Below are 14590 nucleotides of genomic sequence, written 5' to 3'. Positions count from 1 at the left end.
TCCCCCCAACAACTCCCAAAAATGAAGTTTTTCTCATGATGTCGTTCGGAAATTATCTTATATCACGTCGATTTATTAATGAAAACTTTTTTTTAAAAAAAAAAAAAAAAAAGGATGTTTTCGAAACGGGGGAGAAAAAAAAAAAGTAATAATGATAATTTTTCGATGTCGACGTTTATTGGTTTTCATTGGAAAATTTTCCGGAATGATTTCCTTTCCCCTCCCTCCTCCTCCCCGTTCTCTTCTCCTCCCTTTAATTCTCTTCATCCAGACTTTTCATTTGTCACGATTGTTAATTAAACTTTAGCAAATAATTTTCTGTGGAAACCCTTTAAAAAAAAAAAAAAAGATTTACCGATTCGGTTTCCGTTAATTTCTTTTTTTTTGTTATTCGAACGCCATTTGTAAATATTTTCAACGTTCAAATAAATAAATAATAATGATGATGATGATGATGTTAATTAAAGTTGGAAAGTTTTCCTTTTTTTTTTTTTTTATTATTTTTTCATTTACTTTTCAATAAAGGAAAACTTTTTCTTCTTTTTCTTCTGCTTCTTTTTCTTTTTTTTATTTGTAAGGAAAGAAAAGTTTTATAAAAGAAATAAAAATTGACTAACTGTATCTTAGTTACACGTTAATTAACATTTAATTATTTTTTTTTTAATTTAATTTTTTTTATTTGTTATTTGTTCATCGATTACTTTTTTTTTCCTTTTTTCCTTTTTACCTTTGTTTTTTACCTTTGATTTTAATTACTATCGAATTTTTTAAAACTTATTTCAATCGTTTTATCGTGTCATTAGTAGTTTTAATTTTTCTATATTTAATTTTTAAAATTTTTTTTTCTGTCTTGTCCGTTGGTTCTTATCCGTTTTAATTATTAAAAAGTAGGAGGAGGAAGGGGAGGAGGTCCGAAGATAAAGGAAAACGTCGTCCGGATGGTTTGGATGATGATGATGATAAAAATGATGTAAATGAAATGTAACAGGATAATTTATATATATAAAATTTATTACCCTATCACGTGTTGTGTAAAATTAACGACTTAAATGAAATTAAATGAGAGATTTAATATTATTTAAAACGTTTTTTTTACTCTTTACATAATATTATTATTATTATTATTATTATTATTATTATTATTATTATTATTATTATTATTATTATTATTATTATTCATTTTGATAAATTATTAAAAGCCACGTGATCAAAAATTAGCAAGAAACCACGTAAAGTACTTAAAAAAAAAATAAAATGAAAAAAAATTTTTTTTTTTTTTATTAAAATGTTAAAAAAAAAAAAGTTTTACCAACTTTTGTAAAAGAAAATTTTTTTTTTTCATTTTTATTAACATGTAAAACTTAAACGTAAGAAAAAAAAATTTTTTTTTTTCATCATCATCATTATCATCCGAGCACAAAATTCGTTTATCCGAACCGGATTATTAACTTTTTTCTTCGGCCCTCTTATACCCCCTCTCTCTCCTCTTTTCTCTACCTACCTTCCTTCCCTCCCTTAAAAAATTAAACAATTAAAAAAATTAAACAAACGTAAAAAAAAAAAAGTTTTAATAGAACGTTATTAAACGATACGAGTGAAAATTTTTCAGATATATAAAATATTGAATTTTATTTTAAAGTAAATAAACGTGTAATAAGAAAAAATTTTTAACCGATACGTCAAACGCACAACAACAAACAATTCGTATTGTGTTGTAGTGTAAATAGAAAATTTGTTTTGTTGTTTTCTTGAATTGAATTAATAACGATTTTATTTGATTTTCTTTTCGACATTTGTAAATAACCGAACCGTAACAAAAAAAATTTTTTCGTTTTCTTTTGTTTCCGTTTTGCAAAAAAAAAAAAAATTTTTTTACTTTTTTCTAAAGACACGTTAATAGACAATATTTTTTTTTTCTTAGAAAAAATCAAATTATTTTATTTTTAAAAGACAAAGGAAAAATATAAACTTTAAGTTTAAATTTATGAAATGCATTTTACGTGATTTATTTTTTTTACTTCCGTATAATAATATTTTTCCAGATTCTTTTTTTTTTTAAAAATAAAAGGCGAAAAGGTTAAGATGCGGAAAGGAAAAAAGGAATGATGGGATGAAAGGGAAGGGAGAAAAAAGGAAAAGAGAGAAAAAGGGGGAGAGAAACAAAAAAAAAGGTGAGAAGAAATGAAAAATAAGAAAAAAACGTGACGTTTGATTATGTTTTTATTTTACCGCTAATTTTTTTCTTTTTTTTTTTTTTTTCTTTCCATCTTTTAAATTTAACACGACAGCATTTTTCATTTTTAATACACGCGAAATCCGCCATTTTGTTTTTTTTGTTTTTTCGTACGAAAATCCCAGTTAAAAAAAAAAAAAAAAAAAAAAAAAACAAAAACAAAAAATATATAAAGTTAATAAATAAAATAATAATAATGACACCATTAAAATTAATTTATTTTATCGTGACGATAATAATAATAATAATAATAATAATAATGATGACGTTGACGATGAATATTTTGATGCGAAAAAAAAACAAATGCATTTTTAAATAACAAAAATAAATTTAGTCTCTTTATTGACACGTATGAAAAAAAAAAGAAAAGAAAATTTTTTAAATTAAATTTTTTATTCTTATTCCATAGAGTAAATAAACGAATTTATTTTTCGTTTTGTTTATTATTATTATCATTATTAAATAAAAATCAATTTATCGTCATTAAATTAAATTTAAAAGGATTTAAATTAACATATTTTTTTATTTGTTTGTTTCATAGAGGAAAATTTTTTCTTATTGTGATAGAAAAAAACAATATGGTGGATGATTTTCGTCTGGATAAATTATTTTTTCTCTCTCTCTCTTTCTTTTTTCTTTATTCCCGGAAGTGTCCCCTTTTTTTGTACAATAAATGCTCTACATTTTATCCTCTTATTTAAGTAAAGATTATATATATAGGGTTATTTCTTTTATTCGCCATTATGATGTACAACAACAACAACAAACCGAAAAAAAAAAAATTTTTTTTAGTTAGACAATGTGGACACGTGTACAAAAGATTTTTTTCATTTTTTTTTTGGGGCCTTGTTGACCTATTTCGTTAAAAAGTCTTTCCCTCCTTCTCCTTCCCCCCACTCATCCTCCCACCGTTTATTTTCCATCTTCCTGTTAAAAAAATGTGATAAACTTAACGCAAAGAACATTTTTGTAATTTTTACAACTACATTTTATATTTATTATCAACGTCAGTTGGTGGCGTCACTAACAAAAAGAATTTTTTTTTTTTTTAAAGGCGTGAAATAATATTGGGAGGAGAGAAGGGAGGGAAGTGTGAAGGGTAGAGAGAAGAGGAGGGGAAAAAGGGAAAACGTCTCTCGACGTCACATAATAAATTTTCAACAGATTTTTTTTTTTTAAATTTATTATGTGATAATTATTGCCAGTAACTTATAATAAATGATAAGATTATTTCTAATGCCACGATTATTTTTTTAATAATCAATTAATTATTTAAAATCGTCGAAACGTGAATTGAATTTAAAAAAAAAAAAAAGGAATCGAATTCCTTTGAAAGTTTTTTTCTTTTCTTTTTTTTTTTTTTTTGTAATTTCATTTTACGGTTCATTGAATTAAAAGAAAAGAAAAAAAAATGATTTTAAAAATTTAATAAAGAAATAAAAAGAATAAAAGATTAAAATAAATAAAATTAAAAGAAAGTAAAAAAAAAAAAATTCCCGGAAAAGGGGGAGGGAGAGAGAGAGAGAGGGAGCCCCCAAAAATCACTTTTATTTTTCACATCATTTTGGCATCTTTTTTATTCTCTATCTCTTCCTCTCTCTCACAAATAAATATTATTTTAAAATTTTATTTTAATCCCTGAGAGAGAGAGAGAGAGATAGAAAATTTAATTTTATATAAAAAAAAAAAAAAAAATTGCGGTAAATTTTTTCAATAAAAAAAGGTTATTATTATTATTATTATTTAAAAATTTGCTCGTTTGCTATTTTTTTTTTTTTAAATTAAAAATATATATTAATTATAAAACTGTATAATTTAAAACGAGAATATTAAATAAATGTTAAAGAAAGAAAAGTAAAAGTTTTCAAAAAGTGAAAATTACTCTTCTCTTTTTTATAAATTTTATTTCGTTGTTATTAAGTCTTAACTAAAACTAGAATTTATTCATAATTAATAAAGTCAAAAAAGGAGAATTTCATTCGATTAATTTTAACTTTGAATGCAGTTTGTTTTTGATAAGAGAAAAAAAAAATGATAATAATTTGAAGTTAAAATTAAAGTTTTTTTTAAATAAAACGCCAAAACATATTCTTTTTTTTATCTCGAATAAGAAGAGAAGAAAACGAATGAAATGGAAAAATTAGAAAAAGAATATTGTTAGAGAGAAAGAGAGAGGGAGAGATAGTGAGAAACCACAAAAGTTATTTGTTTTGAAGAATAAATGAAGTAGAAAATTGATGAGAAAAAACACTTTTGTTTTTTTTTTAAATAATAAAAATTGAAAAGTTAAATAAATCTATTAGCATTTAAATATAAATTTTTTTTTCTCTTTCATCTTTTCCCCCCTCTCACACCATCCCGTTTTTTTTTTATTTTAATTTAAAACAATAAAAAATATTAATTATCGTAAAAAAAATCAATTTTTATTAAAACAATAATAATCTCGATTTGTAATTTATACGTAATTGTATGATTGATTATCGATAATTTTTAAATTTACCGCCAAAAAAAATTAAAATTTTGCCAACATTTCAAAAAAAAACCCGATAAATGCTATGAAAATTTATGCACTCGGCAAAAAAAAAAAAATTTATTCGATGGCACACATACACGTGGATAATTAATAATATTATTTAACATCGATAATCTTCGGTCAAGTTCGGAAAACGAATCGATAAATTTTAACCAATCAGAATCATTCATTTCGATTATTTAAAATTTAAATGCCATTTTTGAAAAAGTCACGTGGTTTTTTATTCAAATAAACAAACAAACGAACGAACGAACGTTTTGCACGTTTTATTATGTTTATTTTTTTACAAAAAAGAATTTTTTTTTTTTAACGGAAAAAAAATCGAACGCCATTTTTTTTTTTCATACGTTTTTCTTCCTTTTTTGTTGTTGATATTTTAACACGGAAAATCATTTTGCGCGAGTAGCTATTCAATTTTTTTTTATTTAAGATTAAAGATAAGTCGCATTTTGTAAACAAGAAATTTCTCTCTTTCAAAAAAAAAATTATTTAATAACATATTTACAAAAAATATTTTTCCTATGAATGAATATAATCCGCGTGTCATTTTTCGTACAACGCACACAGCTTAATAAAATTCCAAAATAATAATAATATTAATACGAATACGTACGACGACAAAAAAAAAATTTACATAAAATTTTTATGTATATGTGTACACATTATTATTAAAATAAAAAAAAAATTATTGTTATTATTATTATTATTATTATTATTATTATTATTATTATTATTATTATTATTATTATTATTTTTATTATTATTCCAACAAACTATTTGATAATTTTGTTGCATCCAATGAATTTAAACTTCATTTGAAATTACCATATTATTAAATCATTTGAATTTCAAATTTGTTTATTTTTCCCTCCCTTTTCCCCCCTATTTCCACGATTTTAATTTTAATTCATTGAATAAATGAATGAATGAATTTAATGTTAATAGAAATTTAAAAAAAAAAAAAAATTTTATTTTAAGAATTAAAATAAAACAAAAAACAATTATTTGCGACGGATTTTATAACAATAGATTTATTATTAATAACTTATTAAATCGTTCGATACATAAAATTTAATTAATTAATTATTTAATAAGCGATCATTATTATTATTAATTAATTCGGATAATTCGACTCCGAATTTTGTCAAATCATTGAAATATCAAATTTTAATCCAATTTTATTTAATTAATTTTATTTATTAAACCGCCCCCGCCACCACCACCACCATCACTGATACCAACGTTAGAAAAACTATAAAAACATTAAAAAATTTTTATTAATTACGTAATAATAATACGCACGTTAAATGAAGACAAAAGTTATGCATACATAAGTAAGTATAAAAAATAAAAGGTGACAGACAAGTTTTCACGATGAAAAATTAAATTAAATTTTTATTTACAATTGAAAATTTCATACGTGACGTCAGATATATTTTAATAAAAAAACGTCAAAGACAGGAATTAAATTATTTTACACATAATAATAATAATAATAATAATAACTAACATGGATTTTGACAACGACAAAATAAAAAAAAATTAAAATATTTGTTTTTTTATTTCATAATCCTCCACCCATTATCATCATCATCATCATCATCATTATTATTATTATTAATATAAGACTATCGGTAGGATTAAAATTTTTCATAAAGAAACTATTTTTCAAAGAAAACAATCTATGACGTCACCACAATATAAATAAATATATTTATTTAAAAAAAGAATCCGAATCTTTATTTATATGCGTTTTAACAACAACAAAAACTATTTTAATTTCCTTTTAGTATTATTATTATTATTACTATTATTATCATCATCGGGTTTATGTGGTTTACGCTAATATATAAAAGAAAACTTTTTATTTTATTTTTTTTTAAGTTTTTGTCGAAAAAAATGTTTAAAAGTTATCGTATTATAAACTAAAATCCGAATAATAAAATTTTAAAATTATTATTATTATTATTATTATATTATTATTATTATCATTGTTAATAATTAAAAACGAAATTGAAAAATGTTTTTTGGAATGACAAGTACGATAAATTCCATAATTATAATAACCAGTATATATACACACACACACACGTTAAACATGACGAAATTTATTTGACGTCATCATAATATTTGAAAAACATGAAGAATTTAATTATTTATAATTAATTTTTTTTTTTTATGTAAAACGTCACTAAGAGAAATTTTTTTTTTTTCATTTACTCGGAAATGACTGAATAAAAAACATTTAAAAAATACATATGTATATATGTACATAAAATTTGTTTGAGTTAAATAATAAATTACGTAAGGTAAACTTATATAATGATTTATTAATATAATTTATGCATGAAATCTAATACGAGGAGGATTCCTTCAAGCCAATTTTACTAAAAAAAATTTTTTTTTATCTCTCTCTTTTTCCCTTTACATGTTCCTTTCTCTCTCTCTTGTTTACGTTTTCCGTTTAACCTAATTTTTTTTTTTTTAAATTTTAAATAAAAAAAAAATTTCGCATCGCCATTTTTTTTTAATTCAGGAGAAATGCATTTAGCTTTTAACCTTCCCCCCCGGTAGCAGAGAAAGTGTGGGGGAATTCAACCGAAGCCACTACCCAACAAAAACTTTCTCGGAGGGAGGGGTGTTTGTGGGAGTATAACCTACATTTCAGGCTCAACCCCCTCCTGAGCCAGAACTCTCAGGTTCAAATTTGCGAAAGTGGGAGTCTAACCTGAGGAAGATCCCGATACTTCCTCTTTTTATCCTTCGAGAGGCAATCCCGATCTGTTAATTTTTTTTTTTTTTAATGCATTTTATGTACGGTCAAACATAATATAAATAAATTTTTATTAATTTATTCTTTTGCTATAATAAACAACGAGAAAACCGTGGGAGGGAGGATAACACGTAAATAAAATAATTAAAAAAAATTTATTATTATTATCGCCGTCGATTAATTAATAATATTATAAATAATTTATCCATAAGTTTTATTATTTATTATTTACCTGTTGTTGTCGTTCGAAATGATTTTTGCGTTTGGATTTATCGTGGAAAATGTCGTAAAACGTCATTATTTTATTACCAATTAAAAATTAGTCATCGTTTTATTACGTAGGAAAAAATTATAGTAAACAGTTAAATAAATAAAATTTTATTATTACTATTATTATGATTATTATTATTATTATCATTATTATTTTATTCCATTGTTTAAATTAATAAAAAATTTATTTATTTATTTATTTTTATCAAAAGAAACGAAAAAAAAAAAAAAAATTTTTTTTAATGGCACCCAGCTGTCGTGAGAAAGATTAATAAAAAAAAAAGAAAAAAGATTTTAACTTTTTAAAATTGAATTAATAAAATCATTGACATTCGTGACCTTTCGATGACCTTTTAATTAATCCGGGTCATAACCGAAAAAAAAGAATTTTTTTTTTTTCTTGATTTTTAATCACCTCGACGTAATATTATTATTAACGCGACGATTTAATTACGGGGTTAAACTCCCTTTTGATAATAATAATAATAATTATTATTATTATTAATTATTATTATTATTGTTTAGGTATTTTAGTCCACCGGAATTTTTTTTTTTTCTGGAAAAATATTCGATTATATATGTTCGTAACGGCGACGTTTCCGACGTTCGACGTTCGCACAAAATTTTCCGCAACCTTTTTTTTTTTTTTGTTTTGTTTTTAATTTTTCTCGGGTAAAAAAAAAAAAATTTTTAATGACGTCAGCAAAAAGGACAAATTACGGGGAGTCGGGGGGGGGGGGAGGAATCTAATTTTATTTTATTTTTTTTAATTAATAAAGGGAAAAGCGTTTAATATGAAAAACTATTAAGAAGAAAAAAAAAAATCAATTTATATACGCGTTAAAAAACTTTTCGATTAAAAATTTCCTAATTAAATTAAATTTTTTTTTTTTCTAAAGGTAAAATACAACGGTAAATATTATTATTATTAATAATAATAATATAATAATAATAATAATAATAATAATAATAATAATAATAATAATAATAATAATAATAATAATAATAATAATAATAATAATAATAATAATAATAATAATAATAATAATAATAATAATAATAATAATAATAATAATAATAATAATAATAATAATAATAATAATAATAATAATAATAATAATAATAATAATAATAATAATAATAATAATAATAATAATAATAATAATAATAATAATAATAATAATAATAATAATAATGATTATTGTCGTCCTGAAAAAATCAATCAACCGTAATTTATTATTATTGTTATTACGAAAAAAAAAGCAAAAAAAAAAATGTAATTGAAAAAAAAAAAGAAAAACAATTTTTTTTTGTTTTGTTTTTATAGAAATTTTATTTTTTATCGTTTAATTAATAATAAAATATTTAAATGATTATATATAAATAATAAAACAATAACAAACTGGAAAAAATTTGTTGGTTGTTTTAAAACAATAACAAACTCGACAAATTTGTTTGTTTTATAAAATAAATGAAAGACTTGAATCGTGTTTCACGGTTGTTTGGAATTTTATACGCGTAGTCGTCGGATTTTTTTCCTCGTTTTCCCTTTTTAACTTTCCCCCTCCCCCACATTTTTTTTTATTTCCAGCGGCGTCTTTGTTATCATCATCATCATTGTCATTATCAGTATAAACTTTTTTTTTACTCAACGAACGTAAAATTAAATAAGAAAAAAAAAAAAAATAATAATAATAAATTGCGATTATTTGTTTTTTTCGGGGAAAGGAAAAGAGAAGAGGAGGGAGGAGAAGGAGGAGGGAGAGGACTGGAAGTGGTGGATCCGAAGTAAAATTTTACAATCATTTCAAGGGAATTTATTATTATTTTTTTTTATACGAATCACTTGAGAATCGGTAATTTCGTTTAAGGTTTCCCCCCTTTCACCTCCCTCTCTCCCTCCCACTGTACATCCCCATTTAATTTGATTCGAAAATTTTTATCCAGTTTAATAATAATAATAATAATAATTTAATTATAAAAAAAATTTTTTTTCTCCAGGTAAATAAAATTTATAAAAATTCCAAAATCTTCCTTCCTCCCTTTCCAATTAATTTTCCATTTTCAAATTTAAAACAATCGTCGACGTTTAATAATTTAAATGTCAGATTTTGGAATTTATTATCGATCGATCGATTGATTTTTTCGTTAAAATGAAAAAAGGTTTAAGGTCAAAGGTCGTAGAAGACAAGTAAAAAAAAAAAACGATTAACGTTAATATAAAAAAAAAAATTTAAGTAAAATCGAAAAATAATTCCATGCATCCGAAAAAAAAAAATTCTGGAAGGGGAATGATAATAATAATAATAATGATAATGATAATGATGATGATAATGATAATAAACGACAAATAAATAAATAAAATGAAATAAATAATTTATTAATGAAAAAAAAAAAGAAAAACAAACGGAAAAAAATTTTTTATTTTTTTTATTTTTAACGAAGCTTTCAAATAAACATTAAAAATGAAGACCACTTGTGGCGGCGACCACACAACAAAAAATTTTTTTTTTTTTTTTTTAAAAGCAAAATGTTTTGACCCGATTTCAAAAGAAAAAATTTTTTTTTTCGCCATAATAATAATAATAATAATAACAAAAAGGGGGAAAAACGGGTTTTAAATGAAATCAGGAGCGTATTAAGAATTATTCAAAAAAAAAAAAACGAAAAAATTTTTTTTTACGTTTCGTGCAATAATTTATTTTTTTTTATGCCGCGAAAATTTTTTGTTTTTCCCTTAAGAAGAAAAATATGAAAGAAAAGAGAGGGAGGGGATTTGAGGGGGGAGTGAGGGGGCGAAGGGGGAGGAGAAAAAATAAACAAAATTTATGAGAAACGAACCGGTATTAGAAACAAAAACAACAAAAAAAAATTGATTTTTACGACGTTATATATAAAAATACCATTTGAATATTTCACCCAATGAAAACCCTTTCCTCTCCGCCCTCCTCTCACCACCCTCCCCCCCAATAAAAATAATAAATAAAATTACGTAATATGACCTCATAAAGATATATAATTCACGGGATTTAAAAATTTTTTCTAACCTCTACTGGGTTAACAAAAATTTAATAAAACCTTTCAGTGATGAGAAAAAATAAAATTTTTTAAGTAATAATAATAATAATAAATTTTTAAATTTCGAAAAAAACCAGAAGAAAATTTAAAAAAAAAAAATTATTATTATTATTATTATTACGTTTTATCCGAATATGGGAAATATTATGGTGGTGTGTAAGGTCATTGACACGTTTAATACTCGCGATACGCAAATTGTTTCATCAATTTAAAAAAAAAAAATTAACTTCCGCTTCCCTTTTTCGCTTCCTCCCCCTCCCTCACTCCCTCCCCACTTTCCCCTTTTTCATTTCACTTTCACATTTTTTTTTACTTTCTTTTATGACCGATAAAAAATTGTTTAAAATGAATTTAAAAAAAAAAAAAAAATAAATGACGTCGAGAGAAAAATTTTCTTTGAATTCCACCGAGAGAATTTTTTTCATTTTCTTTCAATTTTTATTTACATAAAGCTTTTCTTTCTTTCTTTCCTTCCCCCTCCCCTCCTCCCTCCCCCTTTTCATAATTTAGTCTCTTTCAAATAATCATTTGAAAACACATTTACACCTTGTCAAAAGATAATTTATTATTTAAACAAAATGTCACAACCAAAAAAATCTTTTCTTCTTTTTCTTTTTTATTTATTTCTTCTAAGAAAATAAAAATCATTTTCGCTCCAATAAAAAATAATAATAATAATAATGATATTATTATAAATATTAATAATGATGATGATAATAATAATAATAATCGAGGATAAAAATGTGACCCGTTTTTCAATAAAAAAAAAAACATTCAATCCAATTTTTTTTTTTCATCCACAGGTAAAATCCACAGGTAAAAAAAAAATGACGTGTCGATTAGGGAGGGGGCAGATAAAAGAGAAAAGGTGGGAGGGAGGGGAGGAGCACGAAGGGAATCGGGAGAGATGAAAGAAAAGGAAAGGAAATGGAATAGGGAAAAAAAATCCAATCCGATAGAAAATTTAATTATGAATTTTAATCAATTTTTTTTTTTTTTTTTTTAAATTGAAGAACAAGAAACAATAATAATAATAATAATAGTAAACCACAAAAAAAACATAATAATAATAATGATATCCCTTAATTACTTACAATGTTACAAACGAAAACAAATAATCATTACAACAACCCAAATATTTATATATTTATGTATGTATGTATATATGTATAAAATTTTTCGATCGATACGTTCGCAATCACATTTTTTTCCTTTTTCTTTTTTTAATAAAAATGATATCAATTAAAAATTATCCCGAATGGGAGGGGAGCGGGGAGGGGGAGAAAAGAAACGACGACGATAACAAAAACAAAAACAACAACAAACGCAATCTGAAACCGAAGGTGACATAAAATTAAAACTTTTGATCGATGATTATACGATACAAGAATAAAAAAAAGTGACAATACCTTATGACGTCATCATCATCATCATCATCATCCTCCGTGAATTGTTTCCTCATTTAGAACTGGGTGGTAAAGAACTATGATTTTGCGTTGATCCACCTCCACTCCACTGTTGTCCTCCGTAATAATTATCGTACTGATAAGACGAACCCTGTAAAATCAAATTTTTTTTTTTTAGAAAAATGTTATCACTGATAACGAAAACAAAACAAAAAAAAAACCGTTAAAAATAAATTTAAATCCCTCTACTCCCTCCCCATCTCCTCCACCTCCTCCTCCTTCTTCATCTTCTTTCCCTCATAACCTTCGAATTCTCATTCGTTTTCGTTATTAATGGTATAAAAATAGACAAAAAGAGAGAGAAAGAGAGATAGAGAGAGAGATAGAGAGAGTTAAAATACATCGTATAAAATGATAATGATAATTGTTAACAAAAAAAATTTGTAGCCCCTCAATTCCGCGGATACGTTATACGGTAACATAAATAAGCAGAATACCTGACTAGTTCGCACGTTTGTTTTTCCAACAGGTTTCATCGTGTATTTCTGAACTTCTCTCGATAGGGAGCTGGTAGAACTCCATCTAGATAAAGTTTGCTGCAAGCGCCAAGCCAATCATTATTTTTTTTTTTTTACAAAAAAAATAGCAAAAAAAAAGTATAAAAATAAAATAAATAAATAAAAATAACACGTGGTTTATCGATTTTTTTTGCGCGCGCGTGTGTGCGTGCGCGTGCGTCCGTTCGTCTGTCACTATATATAATATCAATTAAAAATATTTAAAAAAATCAATCAAACGCACAAAATCAAATTTTTAATTTCTACTACTATCATCATTCTACTTTAACTACGAATATTAAAAGCCAAGCCAAAACAACAACAACAACCAAAACAATTTTTTCTATAATAAAATAACAACAAACGGAAAAACAAAACTAGAAAAACTACAAACTACAAACAAAAAAAAAATTTTTTTTTTTAAATTACCTTTTTTTCCGAAATTTTTTCTTTTCGTTAATCGCGATTTTCCACACACAAAAAAAATTTCAAAAACCCTTAAATTAATTAATTATCGTTCGTTAATTGATATTTTTTTCCAACCCCTCCCTAATCGCGCCCTCCGCGAATAAGTTATGCACCCCTAAATTATGTACCCCCAAGTTAATAAGTCACTAAATAAAATTATTCCTAATTAAACAAAAATTATTAAAATTATTATTACTGCCGTTAAAGCACCGCGTGCAAAGTAATCGTAAAAAAAATCAATTATTTTTTTTATTTAAATCGATCGATATATCGATAGTTCGATAATTTTCTCCCCTTCGATAGAACAACAACGAAAAAAATTTTTTTAATAATAAAAAAAAAAACTAATAAATAAGAATTTTATGTATTTATTTATTTATTTATTCATTTTTAAAATTCAACAGTTCATCGTTAATATTAACCTATTTTCTATTTAATAATAATAATAATAATAATGATATCTTTTTTTTTTCGTAACAAATAAAAACGCGGATAATAATAATAATAATAAACACTATAATTAAAAATATATATTATAGGGGGGGGGATCCCCCCAAATTATCTCTGATGCAAAAATTCAACGAGAAAAAAAAAAAATTTTTAATTTTTACTCCCGTTTAAAAACGGAGAAGGGGTGGATGGTGGGTGAGTGGGTTAATCGAATTTTCCATATTCTCGTCAGCCTGCCTATTTACCCACCCTACCACCTACCGAGCTCCTCCCACCCCCAAAAAAAAAAATCATTTTACGAACCCGCGAAAGCGAGAAGAAGAAGAAGAAGAAGAAGAAACAAACAAACAAAAGAATAAAAAAAAATTTTTTTTTGAGAGAAAAGTAAAAGTGAAAAATCCCTTCCTCCCTTTCTTCCTTCCTTCTTTTCCCCACCCGGATGAAAAACCGCGAGAAAAAAAAGGGGGCGGGGGGGGAAGTCGACAAAAAGAAAAAAAGCGAATTCGAATTATTATCATCATCTTTGTCGTAACACAAATGTGATCGTAGTAGTCATCGGTCGCGTCGTAATCGTCGTCGTCGTCGTAAACGTCATCATCACCATCATCACCACCATCATCATCATCATCACTGACGTCATCATCGTACACTCTCTAAACTTTTTTTTTTCTTTTTGTTACCAAATTAATTACTCATCTTCTTTTTTTTTTTTTTTTAAATTCATGCGGTTAAGATGACGAACGATCTCCACCATGCTGCTTTTCCGAAACGAAAAGGAAGAAAAAAAAAAAAAAAAAATTAGTAAAATAAAACCAAAACTAA

This window comes from Pediculus humanus, genomic scaffold (assembly GCF_000006295.1).
Source record: "Pediculus humanus corporis 1103172107679 genomic scaffold, whole genome shotgun sequence".
Classification (NCBI taxonomy): domain Eukaryota; kingdom Metazoa; phylum Arthropoda; class Insecta; order Psocodea; family Pediculidae; genus Pediculus; species Pediculus humanus.
The sequence above is the reverse complement of the archived record's forward strand: the minus strand, read 5'-3'. Positions refer to the sequence as shown.